Here is a 15,555-nt window from a genome sequence, read left to right as displayed (position 1 = left end):
AGGCGCACTGAGATGATGTCTTTGTGTCCCAGAAAGTAAACGAGACCAAGTGAGAGCGGTAGGAGCAGGCCCTCCGGAATCGCGGAGGGTGGAATTCCTTCCGAGGAGGGTGAGCCACGCTCTTGTGCGGGCGTCGGGGGGCAGGTGGGTTCACGTCCTTTGTGTTTGGTGAGGACTAACAAGGAAAACAGCCAGACCTCCGGGTGGTGTGGATCCCCGGAAGGACCCGGTGACTGCGGAGGAGCGGGTGCTGGAACCAGCCTGGGAGCCGCTAGGCCTTGGCGTGGGAATCGCAGCGTTGAGCCCTGAGCGACCAGGAGGCGCCCTCGCCTCTGAAAACCAGCAGGTGCAGGCAGGACCTGGGGCCGCGCCTGGATCCAGGTCTCCGCGACGCGACAGCACCTCCTGGTGGCCGCGAGGAGGAATGAGCGAAGTTCAGCGAGCCAGGGACGCCCCGCGGGAGGAGGCGGGGCTGCCCTCCTTCCCTTGGCCTTTGCGCAGCAGTCAGCGCCAGAGGTTGGTGCAGCAAGAGCTCCTGGGAAAAAGGGAAACCACAGAACCCGCAGCTCCTCTGGCAGTGGGGGTGGAGCACTTACTGCAAACCCCGAAGATGAATCCGTGTTTGTATCTTGAGTCTAAGGAGGAGGTGGTGCTATTAAAACAAAGAAAAAGAGTTAGCATCAGCAAGAAACATCACCTCTAGAGGTTCCCAGAGTTTTCAGTTCATCCTCTACTGTAAAGAAATGCAAGAGGAAGCGGGGGCAACCAGGCAAGGGGGTAGTGAAGCCAGCTATATACTTCCTCTTTCCCCAGCCCCCCTGTTTTGCTTTTCACAGGAAAATTCATTTTGGCCAATTCGAGCTTGGTTTCCCAATGTCTTTGACTTTTTGATAATGTCGTTTGATACATGAAAAACTTTACATTAGATGTGATCTAATTTATCTACTTTTTGTTTTTGCCTTGAGCTTTTGGTGTCACATCTGAGAGCTCATTGCCAAGTTCAAGGTCATGAATATTTACTCCTCTGCTTTGTTAGAACAATTTGAGAGCCCTAGCTCTTGTCTTGGGGTGGTCGGTCCATTTTGAGTTATGTTTGTGTGTGATCCGAAGGAAGGGCAAACGTCACCCTGCATGTGGAAATCCACCTGCCCCAGCGCCAGGCAGGGGGAGGAGAGTCTTTCCCACCTCACTGAAGGAACGTGGCCACAGCATCAGTTGACCTTAGATGTCTAGGTCTATGTCTGGACTCTCAATCCTACCACATTAGTCTGCATGTCTGTCCTTATGCCAGTACCACACCTTCAACTTCGTAGCTTCATAATATGTTTTGACATGGGAAAGTGTGAATTCTCTGAATTTGTTCTCCTTTTTCAAAATTGTTCGGGCTATTGGGAGCCCCTGGCGACTCTATATGAACCCCAGGGCTGTCTTTCCCTTTTCTGGAAGAAAACACTGTTGGAATTTTGATAGGGACTGCATTGGGTCTGTAGGTTGCTTTGGGCAGTATTGATTTCTTGACAATTCAGTCTTCTTATCTGTGAACACAAGTTATCTTTCCGTTCACTCGGATCGTCTTTCATTTCTCTCCTGAGGGTTTTGTAGTCTTCGGGGCACAAACCTGTCACCTCCTCGGTATTTTATTATCTCAAATTCTATTGTAAATGAAATTTCTTTCTGAATTTCCTTTTCAGATTGTTCACTACACATATATAGAAAAACAGCTGGTTTTTGCATGTTCATCGTGCACTTTGCTGAATTTGGATATTAGATGTATAGCTTTTTAATGGATTCTTTAGGATTGTCTAAATATAGGATTATGTCATCTGTGAATAAAGATAATTTTGGTTCTTCCTTTCCACATTTTTTTTTGTTATTTTGTTTTTTGTCTTTTGTCCTTTTAGGGCCGCACCAGTGGCGCACAGAGGCTCCCAGGCTAGGGGTCCAACAGGAGCTGCAGCTACTGACCTACACCAGAGCCACAGCAACTCGGGATCTGAGCCGAGTCTGTGACCTACACCACAGCTCATGGCAACACCGGATCTTTAACCCACTGAGCGAGGCTAGGGATCGAACCCCCAAACTCATGGTTCCTAGTTGGATTCGTTAACCACTAAGCCATGTCAGGAACTCCCCTTTGCAAATTTTGATCACTTCTTTCTTTTCCTTTTCTAATTGCTCTAGCTAGAAATTCCAGTATGTTGTTAAAAAAGCAGTAGTGAAAATGGGCATCTTTTCCTGTTTCTCATTTTGGGATAAAGCTTTTAGGCTTTCGTCACTGAGTAGGATGTTTGTTGTAGGTTTTTCATAAATGGCCATTATCATTTTGAGGAAGTTCCTTCTAGTCCTCGTTTTCCAGGTGTTTTAGGATTGTTATTGCTATGGAAGAGTGTTGGATTTTGTCAAAGACCTGCAAATTGGGATATGCACACTGTGGTGCAGGACAGGCAATTTCAGAGAACAAAAAAGAGGTGCATTCTTCTGCAGAGTAAAGTTGAGAGAGGGGCCGGCTTTGGAGCAAAGCCCATTGGAGGAGAGTGAGCGTGCAAGGTCAGGGCAGCTGCTCATTGGCTGGGATGTTGCCGGGCAAAGAGAAAACCTTTCTCCTGCTGGGGTCTGCAAGGGACAGTGAGTTCACTGCAAATGAGGGTTTTTTAAATTCATTTTCACACAGGATGATCCTGTGGTTTTTTTCCCTTTATACCATTCACGTGACGTTATGACATTGATAAATTTTCTTGCATTGAACCACCTTTGCATTCCTGGACTAAATCCCACCTGGTCATGATGTAGAATCCTTTTAATATGCTGTTGGTTACAGTTTGCTAGGATTTTTGAGAATTCTTGCATCAATATCCATGAGGAGTATTGTTCTGCAATTTTATTTTCGTGGGCTGTCTTCCTCTTGCTCCGATGTGGGGGCGTGAGTTCAGAAGCCCTCCTTCCTCTTTAATGTTCTGGAAGAGTGTGAGAAGGATTAGTGTTAGAATTCGCCGGTGGTCTACCTGGTTCGGGACTTTTCTTTGCTGCGAGGTTTGCCTTTGATTGGAAAAGGTAACATTAAACTGCAGTGTCTGCTTGTGGGGAGTTGGCGAGAGGGATTTGAGAAATGACGAAGTATGTGTAATTTAAGTCAGGCCTCGATCACCTCATAAGTGGCATATTCTAAGTTTCTTAACTTCCCCACTGTGGGCTTTCCCATTTTCTGGCCATTCCAAATATCATGGATAATTATGTTTTATAAAGCATTGCTTTCTTCTCTGTCCACAATACTCAAAAAGCTTGAATGTCTTTCTATTGTTTGTAGAATGAATTTTAGAATCTTTCATATTCCGCTCAATCTTCCCTTTGGCGCTTCTCACCTAAGCTCTAAGTCAACTGCTTCTCCTGCTCTTCGGAGAGCTGTGTTCCTGGGAACCTGGTTTGTTCACTCCCACTTCCAGCCTACTTTCTTTTGGTTAAACCTGAACGAGGGAAAGGTTTGGAGAAGAGCCCTGCCCGTTGTAGGCCGTGATACTGAGCAATCATCTGGAAGACACGTGTGTGCGTGTTTTAATTCAGGTCGGGCTTTGTAAAGAAAGAGGCTTTAAGTGGAGACGCTTTTGCTAACGTTACATCTTCTCCCTCAGTGCAAATGTATATTGCTTTTGTTTTTCCCAGCCCTTAGGAACAGTGGAGGATAATCCCTCGCTGCTAACCTCATTTGTTCCCAGGAAAAAGCAAAACAATTTCAAAGCAGGGTCACAGCCATTCAGCCGCTGGTCTGACTCAGCAATCTGAAAGTCAGGTCAGAACTCCCTTTCTCACCCACCCAGCCAACAGCCGCTGGGACCTGGCCGGGTTCTCCCGAGTCAGCCCTTCCTTTCAGGCGCTCCACCCCAGGCCACGGCCCCCTCACTGCCTGCTGCCTCTCCCCTGCAGCACCGACACCCCTGCCCCTCCGCAGAGGCTGCCCCTGCCCCTGCGCAGAGCCTGCGCAGCCTGTAAGATAACATGCAAATGTACTGGCCCCTGATGGATGCTCGGCCCGAACCGCCTCACCCTGCGTGGTCCAGCCATAGTGAGCCGCCTCCTCCATCACGCACACTCCCCGTCTGGGGCTCCCTCCCGCCCGCTGTCATCTGGGCTCACCCTCACCCTTCAGGTCTCAGCCAAGTGGTAGACGCGGGACCTTTCTGCATTCCCCAACCAGACTTCCTGCTGCTTCTTTTTCCTGCCCCTTAGGCTTAGCCTCATACAGCACCTGTCACATCCAGTTTCACCTGTTTGCATGTCTGTGTAAGGAAAAAAACCCCGTTCAGTCTTCCCCTGTTCCAGGAAAGAGCCAGTTCTTTCCTCCTGGGCTTCTCTCCTGTGCATCTCCCTAATGCCTCATGCAAACCACTTCACTTGGGACACTTCCGGTCACCAAATGGGCGCGAGGTTTTCCCACAACAGCGGGGCGTCCTACAGGTTAACCCAATTCTAACACGTTGCACCTGGAGATAGTGTATGATCCCACAGGTTAAGAAGGGCTTGGTCCCACAAGGCTGCACCTTTGTCCCAAAGATGACAATCCCAAGTTCCTAGTTTACCCACAACTTCTGTCTCATTTGATCACAAATCAGAGGTTCCCATGACCCCCTCCCCCATCGGGCTTGGTTAATTTGCTATCGTTGCAGCAGAAACTTGTTGAGGTCCCTCTGCCATGTTAAACTTCGTTTGCATCCGCTCAGCCACCCTCTCACAGGTGCTTTCCCGCTTTTTCTCCCTCTTGCTTATGCAGTCAGAAGGGATTACCTCCCGCTTAGGACACAAGCCGCCCGGTGCTTGGCTCTCTGAGACGCACTCCCCAAAGCTCCCTTCCTTCGTGAGCATTTTCATTCCAGAAAGAGGGACACAGAGCAGTAACCCCAAGGACCACCGCAGTCAGTCCTAGACTGTCTGATACCAACTCGGATGATCTTGGAAAGCGTCCCTAAGTGAAGAAGAATGAAGACTTGCAGTTTTATCCACGGCCCTATGCGTGCCTAAGGGAGGCCATGGTTCTGGGGGCACCAGCCTGCTGTGGCCCCCTTTGCCCAGCAAAGTCATAAGGCTACGTTTTTTTCTCCTTCACCCCAGACTCTGTCTCCATGTTTCTCTTCAGCACTGGTGAACAGAGGCTGAGTTTTGGCAACACTGGACCAGCCCACACCACTCAAGGAAACACATTTACCTGTTTATTAAAGGATATGATAAAGGATATGGATGAACAGTCAGATGGGGACACAGGAACATCCATCCCTGAGAAGTTGGGGTGCGTCGCCCCTCATGCACGTGGTCACCCCTTGAGAGCTCTCTGAACCCCAGACTCTTGGGAGGCTTCCTCACGCAGGGGTCAATCATTACTTCCACTTTTGGCCCTTCTCCCTTCTCAAGAGAGTGGGACGAGGCGGAAGGGTCCGAGGTTCTAATCAGGGCTCGGTCTTTGCGGGGGTCAGCCCTCCTCCAGGAGCCACCCACGGTCACCTCTTTAGAATAAGACACTCCTTCACCCAGGAAATCATAAGGGGCTCATGATTCTGCATCAGGAACTGGGGTCAAAGACCAAACATTAGAACAAAAGGTCCTCCCAGCGTTCTTATCACTCAGGGAATTACCAGGGTTCCAGGAGCCCTGTGCCAGGAGCCAGCAGCAGACACCAAGTTACGCTCTCTCCCTATTATCTCACAGTATCTCCCTGGTGTCTTGAGACTAGGGAGATACTGTGGGTAGGTCCGTGGGTAGGTCCGTGTCCCCTACCCTCACATCACAGACCTTAGTGGGTAGGATACTGTGGGTAGGTCCGTGTCCCCTACCCTCACATCACAGACCTTAGTGTAGCTCCTAGCCCATGGGAGGTGCTCAGTACAAGTGTGGAATGAATGAAATAGTCGGCACAGCAGTTGGCACATCCTGGCTGCCATTTCATGAAGGCTCGGTGGTTCAGGCAATAAAGTTATTAAAGCTGATTGGAATTCCCATTGTGGCGCAGCGGAAACGAATCTGACTAGGAACCCTGAGGTTGCGGGTTCGATCCCTGGCCTCACTCTGTGGGTTGAGGATCTAGCATTGCCGTGAGCTGTGGTGTAGGTCACAGACTTGGCTTGGATCTGGCGTTGCTGTGGCTGTGGTGTAGGCCAGGGGCTCCACTTCCGATTAGACCCCTAGCCTGGGAACCTCCATATGCTGCAGGCGTGGCCCTAAAAAGACCAAAAAAAAAAAAAAAAAAAAGCTGGTGCACAAACATCAAGGTAGCCAAGAATAACACTGCAGATGAGCTAGGGACTCTGCTCTTCCACGGCTCAGCTCACAGGGTGGGCAGTCCCCAGACCCTCGTGAAGGCCCCACACTGCCTGTGGAGCGGGAGAGTCCTGGGGAGAGAGAGGAAGTAGGAGCTGTGGTGGGGTGACCCGAAGATAGAGCCCTTCCTGCAACCCTTGCCCTCTGTCCCTTCCTGCAGGGGGACTGACTGCTCTACCTCGGGAGGCATGGGCGCCTAGGACGTGCTGGAACTGCTTGCTTGTTGAAAGAGAAGGAAAACGTGCTGGCCCCCTTTCCCGGGCAGGAATAATGAGCCGATATAGCTCACGTCCCTTTTTGCCTTGTCCCCTGACATCTGCTGAACAAGAATGAACGGAAGCCTCGGCTACATGGAGCCGGGAGACCAGCAGGGGGCGCGCTCACGCCTGCGTCCGCAGCCGAGCCCAACAGGAGAAAGACCCCCCTCCTTGCCCGAGAGAACAGCCACCAGCTCTGATTCCTGAGTCCACCCGATGTCCACTCCCGTCTGTAAAGTCCTCTCCTTCCCTCACCACGCGGGAACTTGCACGTGGCCACCGTGCAGACCTTGAGCTGCAGTTCTCAGCTGACGGGAATAAACCCATCTTTCCAGCTGTCTTCACCGCAGGTCAGCACACCAGGCCTTGCATTCTGCAATTAAACCTGCCCTTTGTGGGAAATCGTGTGTCTTCAAGGGCAACCCGCTCACTGAGCCCTCAACCTGGCCGAGAAGTCCCGCCTCCTGCATCTCCACTGCCACCGCTCTGTAAAGCAAGTCCTGATCCAGCCCCCCCACCCCATCCCCAAAGCTCCCGAGGTCAGGGCGGGGCAGGGCCACAGCATCTGGGGGGTCTTGGTGCTCCCTGCACAGCACAGACTGGCTGAAATTGGCCTCCAGACGGCTGAGCCCTGCCTGACACACTTCTTGTCTGTTTGCTAGTTCTAGAAGCTCTGTTGGAGTTCGCATCGTGGCGCAGCAGAAATGAATCCGACTAAGAACCAAGAGGGTGTGGGCTTGATCTCTGGCCTCGCTCTGCGGGTTAAGGATCCGGCATTGCCCTGAGCTGTGGTGTAGCTCACAGACTCGGCTTGGATCTGGTGTTGCTGTGGTTGTGGTGTAGGCTGGCAGCTACAGCTCCGATTAGACCCCTAGCCTGGGAACCTCCATGTGCCGCTGATGTGGCCCTAAAAAAAAAAAAAAAAAAAAGGAAGCTCTGTTGCCCCAGGGCCCCATCAGGACTGCTCTGGTCAAACTGAAGTAGGAGATTTAACTAAGAGACAAAACCCCCTTTGTCTGGAAAAGCAGCTGCGAGCCTTTTCAGCTATGCTGGCCTCACACCATCCTTCTTGTAATTGTGTAGCAACTACATGCCCTATGTCCAAGCCAGCAGCCCTGCTGACCGTGCTCCAAGCATTGCCTATCAGCTTCACTTCCGTCACCTTAATGCTCAGTTTCTTAGGCAGGAGCACTGTCTGCTCGGGGAAGGGCGAGGTCCGGGCTGCTCACACGGAAAACCGAGAGCCTGTAATGTATAAACGTTGCAGAGAACAAAGGCCTGGTGCTCAGACTCTGGAGGTGGCTCCTCTGAGCCCGCACCAGTGCGGAATAAACCTCACTCTTCCGCATCTCCGAGGGCCCTTTGTCTCCTTCCACTGCCACGGTTTCTGCAGTTTCTGCACCCAAACCGCCAGGTCTACCTGGGGCCTCAGGGCAGGGCTCCCAGAGTCAGCCGTAGGCCCACCCCAGACAACAGGTACTGCTTCATCTTGCTCTTCGTTGCATTTTGAAATGCCACTGAAATCCAAGTGGTTCCAGGCCAGACTAGAAAGTGAGCTCCTCCAGGGCCACGACCATCGAACCCACGTCCTCAGGGACACCGGTCAGATTCGTTTCCACTGCGCCACAAGGGGAACTCCTACAAAGTGCAAATTTTATTTTAGCCATTGGATTCAAGGCCGAAAGTAACAACAAATACTTATCAAGCTAGAAATAAGCCGGGTTGCTTTGCTTCACTCTTGCGCTCTTGACAAAAGAATCCTTTTTCGGTGTAGATTTTCCCCTAAGTCAGAAAATGACCTCATTTCTTGTATTTTACTAGTTGTTTCTGATTGTTACTCTTCAGAAGGCAGATGACTCGCTCAGCTCTGTTCTGTCCTTTAAACACAGCCTTCCTCCAGCTTCCCTGCAGCTCTAGCTGGCGTGCCCTCACTCATCACGGCAGAGTTTCTCCAAAGACGCCTGCAGACAGCTGCCTCCGCCTGGCCTTGTCGGCCTGAATCCCATTCTCCTTGGTGTCTGTCCCACTGTCACTGAGGTAACTCTGGATCGGGGGTGACAAGGGGCCTCTTTCAATTCTAACCCCCCACCTGTTCCAGCGCCAGCAGCCGAGGCCCAGACCTCGGTGCCCGTCGTCCAGCTCTTCCTCTTCTCCGTCTTCCTGGCTGGGTGCTTTTTTCTTTTCCTTCTTTTCAAATGCCGGTTGGTGTGGCCTTAGCTTCTGTCCTCAGACCACCCCAAACAGGTGCGGCCAGGCCAGTGCACCCTCGTCCAGCACCCAGCACCTACATCTCACACCTGTCTCCTAAACATTGTCACCTAATGTCTCACCAGCCCCATGAGCCCCTCCGGACTCAGACCCGTCTTCACTGGACCCCAGGACCTGACCGTCCCTCCCCCCGTATTCCCTTTTGGTTAATTATCCCACCGTGTATACTAACGGTTACCTGGAACTCCCTTCTTGTCCTGGTCCCCCAATCCCCCTGGTCGCTATACCCTGCCTCCTACTTAGCTCCTGGCATCACCAGCATCACTGCTGCCACTGCTTGGGTTTAGGCGCACCTGCCTGTGCTCTAGTCCCTGAAGCCAACTCCTATCTGTCCCCCCCACCCCCGCCCCGCTTCTGCAGCCAATCCATCCTAAGTGCCAACTTTCTAACTCGAAAGGGAAAAAGGGGAAGAGGGAAGGAAGTGATTGAATGAATCCTGTTACTTACCCAGTTAGAATGGCTCCCCCTTTTGTGCCCAACAGATAAAACACAAATTCCCCAGAACCACCTGAAGGTTCTTTCCAGCCCTGCCCCGCCAGACCCAGTGAACGCGACCCTGCCTGCTCCAGCCGCTCCAGCCCACACCCCCGCCGCCCCCAGCTTAGAGCCAGGAGCCCTTTCACACGCAGTGACTCTGCCTACTTGGCTCTTTCTGGACCTTGGACTCCTCCCTCAAGACCCCACTCAACTCACAGTCCCTGAATTCATCCCAGCCCCACGGTGCCCGCTCCATCCTGTTCCCAACTCGCTGCGTATGTGCCTGGCAGAACCGCCACCCACTATGGTGAGGCACAGTCTCCTTCGCATCCACCTGAACGGCTCGAAGAGGAAGGACCGTGTTTTACTCCGTTTTCTCAACAACTCTGTGACCTGACGCACCTCTCAGTACAGTAAATGTCTGCTCCACGAAGTTTGGGGTTTTCCGGTTCTACCACCCAGTGGGGTTTCAAAGGTATGAGAGACGCTTACAAAGTCCAAGCATCTGAATGTGAAAGGTGGTTTCTGGTTTAAAAAAAAAAAAAAAAGAAAGTCGGACGTTCCTGTTGTGGCTCAGCAATAACAAGCCTGACTAGGATCCATGAAGATGTGGGTTGGATCCCTGGCCTCGTTCAGGGGGTTAAGGATCTGGCATTGCCAGGAGCTGTGGTGTAGGTCACAGACACGGCTCGGATCTGGCGTGGCTGTGACTGTGGTGTAGGCCAGTAGCTGCAGCTCCAACTGGACCCCTAGCCTGGGAACCTCCATGTGCCACGGGTGCAGCCATAAAAAGAAAACAAAAAAAGTCTCTTTCTCATTTCAAAACAGTGCGATAGGGAAGCGTCAAGTAGGGCAGGAGAGAACCGCCTGGTTGCATCTCTTCGTCCTTCACCCTCCTCGGGAATTATCTTCATCGAGGTCACGCAGGCAGCGAATCCAAGCCAGAGCTTCCCAAGAACTCGGGGAAGGAGAGAGGTACGTCCGTGTCAGGTCCGTACTGAAGGCTGTGGGTGTGTGGCTGTCCTTCCCTCAGAGCTGGGGGAGCTCAGGGTCCCTCCCACGCTGTCCTTAAAGAGAAGATGTGGAGAAACCCGGGGTCCGCCCCTTGGCTGTGCACACGTAGCCGAGGAGACGAGAAGAGGAGCTGTCAGCAGCTCCTTAAATACTGGCATTTTCTGGGGTAGAAATAATGCAGAGCTCAGACCTTCCTCCCCGGAGGGAAAAAAGGGTGTTCCCCCCGCTTCCCAGGAAGGGTATGTGGCCCTGTATCCACCCACCACCTGCAGGCTCATCATTCTGCCCACATTGGGCAGAGTCTTACTTTCAACTGGCTTCTTGGGTGGCCTGTCACTGGCCCAAGGCAAGGTTACATGCATTTTGGCCTCAGCAGGGTCCAACTCTCTGTTCCTAGACTCCTAACCTGTGGGCTGCTGCTCGCCTGATCTTTCCAAAGGGACCCACGACCCGGACGTGACTCTCAAGTGAATCCCTGGGAGTGGCTGCTGCGGTTTCTTTGGAAGAACTGTTGGGCCATCCGGTATGAAGCGCTGAGGTCCTGCAGCTTGCTCACAGGGAAGGTGCCACGTCATCTGGACAACTTCTGCTGTTTGCAGGAAACACTGCCATGTTCACTGTCTCCAAGGAAACCAAACAGATGTGGATCGTTGCCCCGGAACTCATTTCGGGTCCTGCATCCAAGCCCAGGACCAGTCTCGGAGCGTCACACTACAGACTGTGATAAACACTCGCTTAATTAGCTTGAGTTAGTAAGCAGCTGACTTATTCCTGGACAGTTTAACCCATTAGGATAAAGTTCTGTTACTCATCTAATTTCCTGGTTGCTGATTTAGAAGTAGCCTTTTGCAGCTCGTACACTGTGATCTGATGTTTTACAAGTAAACGTGGCTAAATCAATCCAAGTCCATTGCTGCCATGGGCATGAGGCAGAAATAGTCTTCCGATGCTATGAGCCAGTCGGGCCATACAACACTGAAAAATGCACAGAGTGCAGCTACGTTCACGGCCCAGACGTCACAGAGAGGGGCTGGCATTAGGAGAGCAGCCCTTCCCGCTGTTGTGCTGGAGCTGCAATGTCAGCAGGACAGAAGACACGTGCTCGGTGAGCTGTGTGGCTGCTGCCTTTCACGCTGGTTCCGGGTGAGATGCTGCCTGTGCTCCATCATCAAAACTGACTTGCGTCACATGGGTTGGATATGGGTTGCAATGTGCCTTTTGAGTGTGTTTTTTACCAATATATTATTTCCAACATTTGAAAGGACTATTTTCAAAAATAAAATACTACGAAAGAAAATATCTGCCTGTAACAATCTCAGATTCATAAACCCGACGAACTGCGTGTGGAACCACGGCCAAGAGTCTTTGTTCATCTCGGGTTTAAGCTGCCTACTGAAACATCAGACCGTTCCAGCAACACCCAAAAGGCGCTGTTTCTGTTTCTTGTGCATGGACTGCTGAATTCCTCTGACACTGAAATCAAAGGAACCAGTCTCCTTATCTGGGGTCATGTGGGGCAAGAAAATGCCATTCTCTTGCTGAGTGAGGCCAGATGTTGTCAGGTTAGCGTCAGGGGCCAGTTAGCAGGGACTGGACAGAAAAGGCATCCTCTGGAGTCACTTTTGTTGACATCATTGCTGTATCTGAAGTGAGTTTTCTAAACATCGGACTCGAATGAATCACCTGGTATTACTGAGCAACAGCTGTACGTGTCCTTCCGCCAGTGGGCAGGGGTACTCTTCATTCACCAATGACCACCCCCCAACTCAGCTGCCACAACAACTGCCCTAGGTCATTCTGGGAGCGAAAGGCCCAACACTGCAAAGCCTGGAGGAAACCAGGTGCAGGTGAGACCCAGGGTTTCACCGCTTCACCTCGCTGGCCTTTCCATCCTCGCTGTGGTCTGTGGTCTGGAGAGAGTGGCACTGTCCAACAGGGAGCTGATGCCAGTATATCTAGTGGCTGAACAGCAGCAATGAGGAAGAGAGGATAAAACACAGAAGAGCTCTGAGTAGTGGTGCAATGGTAACACTTAGATCTTCAGCCACGCGGCTCTGCAGACCGGGTTGCCAGGGGTCTTTATCAAAGACCACCAGTAACCTCTTCCCACCCGTAAATCCGTGGCTAAATGGTGGGGGGATCCTGCGAGCATTTCCAGTGATACCACATCACGCTGGTATTTCATGCTTAGTTAGAGACAGTTGAAACCCAGGCCTTTGTCACGTGAACTGTGATCAGAGTAGTTTCAGCTGTGTACTCATACCATTTATTTTGCTATATCTGATTTTGGGGTCTGATGTGGGATTTGATTCTGTTTTTCATTATAAGCCTCTTAGGGTATTAAGTTTTGAAAATGTGATAAACACACGCTTAACAACTTTATGCTAAGAGAAATCTTTCTAGAAAGGAGGGTGCTGAGTCTAGACTTATTAGCCTACGTAATTTGGAAAACAGTTCTCCCACCCAGTTTGAATCCAGGCAAGATGGCAGCGAATACTGGCCGAGAGAACCCCCGCCTAGGTCTCCCTGCCAAGCGACCCTAGCTTGAGAAAAAGCAAATGAGGTTAGGAATGACCTGTTCTTTTGCGGAACCAGGCTGGCTTCCTGGGCGCACCTTTTTATTTTGGAGATATTAAAGTACTAAAAGGTAGGTAGGATAAGAAATTTACCCTATTGGAGGTGATGCAATCGAACAAGAGAAAATGATCAGAGACATGAAAACTGGGGGAAGAAATACAACAATCTCTATTTGCAGGTGATAAAATATAGCTGTAGGACTCAGGGACTCAAAAGAATCAATGGGGGGAAAAAACCCTAATACAAACAGTAAGAAAATTCATAAAGGTACTAGGTTAAAAGTTACCACATAAAAACAATCTTCTGACAGACAAGGAGAAGCCGGTAGGAAAACACAAGGGAAGAAAAGTGCTTGCTCGCAATATCGACGGAAAGATGAAATAACCAGGAATACATTCAACAAGAGAGGGGCAAACCTTCCCTGAAGAAAACTTTCAAAGTACTCCTGAAAAAGAGAAAACACCTATTTGTGCGAACAGAAAGATCCCGCAGGTTCTTGGCTGGGGAGAGGATTAAGAAGTCCTTCGACCTCTCCAGGTTCTTGGGCTGGTCTAACAGTTGAATTGGCTTTAGACGGATTAACAGGAGAAAAACACATTTAGATTCCTATGGGTGGGAGTCCCCTGAAGCTGTAAGACCCATCGAGGCTCCTGTGTCACCCTGAGCGCAGGAATGGGGTGGGGCCGGGGCTTCTCACGGGGGCAGGGCCATCCCAAGGACGTAGGAGAGCAGACCTTTGGTTTGCCCTGCCCTGCAGGTAAGTCTTTCAGGTACAAAGTTATCTCCAGTAATAAACGGCTCTCTTTCTAGGCCAGGTCCCTGCATCTTTTAGTCAATATCTTTTAGGCAAATAAAGGGGAGGTCAAAGTTTTCCTGAGTCTGCCAGGTCTTGATTGCCTTCTGCTCACAATAACTCACATGCCAAAGGGGCACATTCTCGGGTGGCATATTCTGCTCCCCTTCAGACAGCACAACTAAATCAGTGCAATATGAACTCAACACAAGCTAAATTCAGTATGGTTCTAACAAATATGTGAGTACTTTTTTTTTGGAGAGTCAGACAAGTTGACTTTTTAGTTTTTATGGGAAAATAAAAGAAGCAAGGACAGTCAGGAAAACCCTGAAACAAAGGAGCAATGAAGGGTACGCGCTGTCCCAGGCAGCGACCTGCATCAGGAAAGCTCTATATTTTAGAGTGACTGACCAGCTGAAGCAGGCCAGAGTGCCTGCAGCTGTTTGGTATATAATAAAGTGGCCTGTCAAATTATCAGTAAAAATACGGATTTTTTTAAATAAAAGGAGTTGGAACAACTGGAAAGGCATCTGAAAGAATTAAAATTGGATCTACATTTCCTATACACCAGGACAAACCCTAAATGGATCAGCTGTAGTAAAAAACAAAACAAAACAAAAACAAAACCCAAACTCCAAAAAACCACATAACTAGTGGAAGAAAACGCTGGTGAACTGCACAATCGGGAGAAAGACTTCCTAACTATGATCCAAAAATCTATACGCCGTAAAGGAAAAATAATCAAATTAGACTGCAATAAAAAATGTATGCCAAAATCATCAGAAGCACTATCAGAAGACAGCTGAGAGGCTGGGTAAAAATATTTATGACTTGTGCTACGAAGACTAATCATGCTAATACATAAAGAGCAGGTAAGAACCAAGGAAAAGGGAGTTCCCGTCGTGGTGCAGTGGTTAAGGAATCCGACTAGGAACCATGAGGTTGCGGGTTCGGTCCCTGCCCTTGCTCCGTGGGTTAAGGACCCGGCATTGCCGTGACCTGTGGTGTAGGCTGCAGACGCGGCTCGGATCCCGCGTTGCCGTGGCTGTGGTGTAGGCTGGCGGCTACAGCTCTGATTCGACCCCTAGCCTGGGAAACCCCATATGCCGTGGGAGCCGCCCTAGAAAAAACAAACAAAAAGAACCAAGGAGAAGGGAGTTCCCATTGTGGCGCAGCCTAAATGAATCCGACTAACATGCAAGGATGTGGGTTCTACCCGTGGCCTCGCTCAGCTGGTGGGGGATCCGGCGGCGTGGCCAGGAGCTGTGGCGTAGGTCGCATACGTGGCTCAGACCCAGTGTTGCTGTGGCTGTGATGCCGGCCGACAGCTGTAGCTCCAATTCCACCCCTAGCCTGCGAACCTACATATGCCGCAGGTGCGGTCCTAAAAAGCAAAAACAAACAAACTAATTTTAAAAATGAACAAAGTCATGAACAGTTCACGGGGGTGGGGGGGTGGGGGTGTAAAACAGAGGTAATGGCTTATGTATTTTTCAACCTCACTTATGATAAAGTAAATGTTAATTCCCTGAGACAGTATTTCTCACCTATCAGATGGGTAAAAATCCAAAGGTTTCCAGGCATCACTGCCGGCAAGGGTATGAAGAAGCTCTTGGACATAGCTGGTGAGAGGACAAAATGACAATCCCGAAGGAGAGGAATTTGACAACTAACAAAAATATATCTGTAGTATTCCTAGCAATTCCATTTCTAGGAGGATAAGGCATTCGCTCCATCCGCGCCCGTAGTGGCCCCAAGGAGGCGACACCGCACTGGGGACGGAAAGGACACAGTGGCGCACCTGTCGCCAACTCCACTCGGCCCTGCCCGGCCAGGGCCGGCCCGCCCCGCCCCCTCGGCCGCCCAGCC

Source organism: Sus scrofa, chromosome 7 (genome assembly GCF_054392235.1).
Source record: "Sus scrofa isolate SSC_HxYL_T2T_F1_AM1 chromosome 7, Sscrofa_HxYL_maternal_Yorkshire_Landrace_v2.0, whole genome shotgun sequence".
Classification (NCBI taxonomy): domain Eukaryota; kingdom Metazoa; phylum Chordata; class Mammalia; order Artiodactyla; family Suidae; genus Sus; species Sus scrofa.
The sequence above is the reverse complement of the archived record's forward strand: the minus strand, read 5'-3'. Positions refer to the sequence as shown.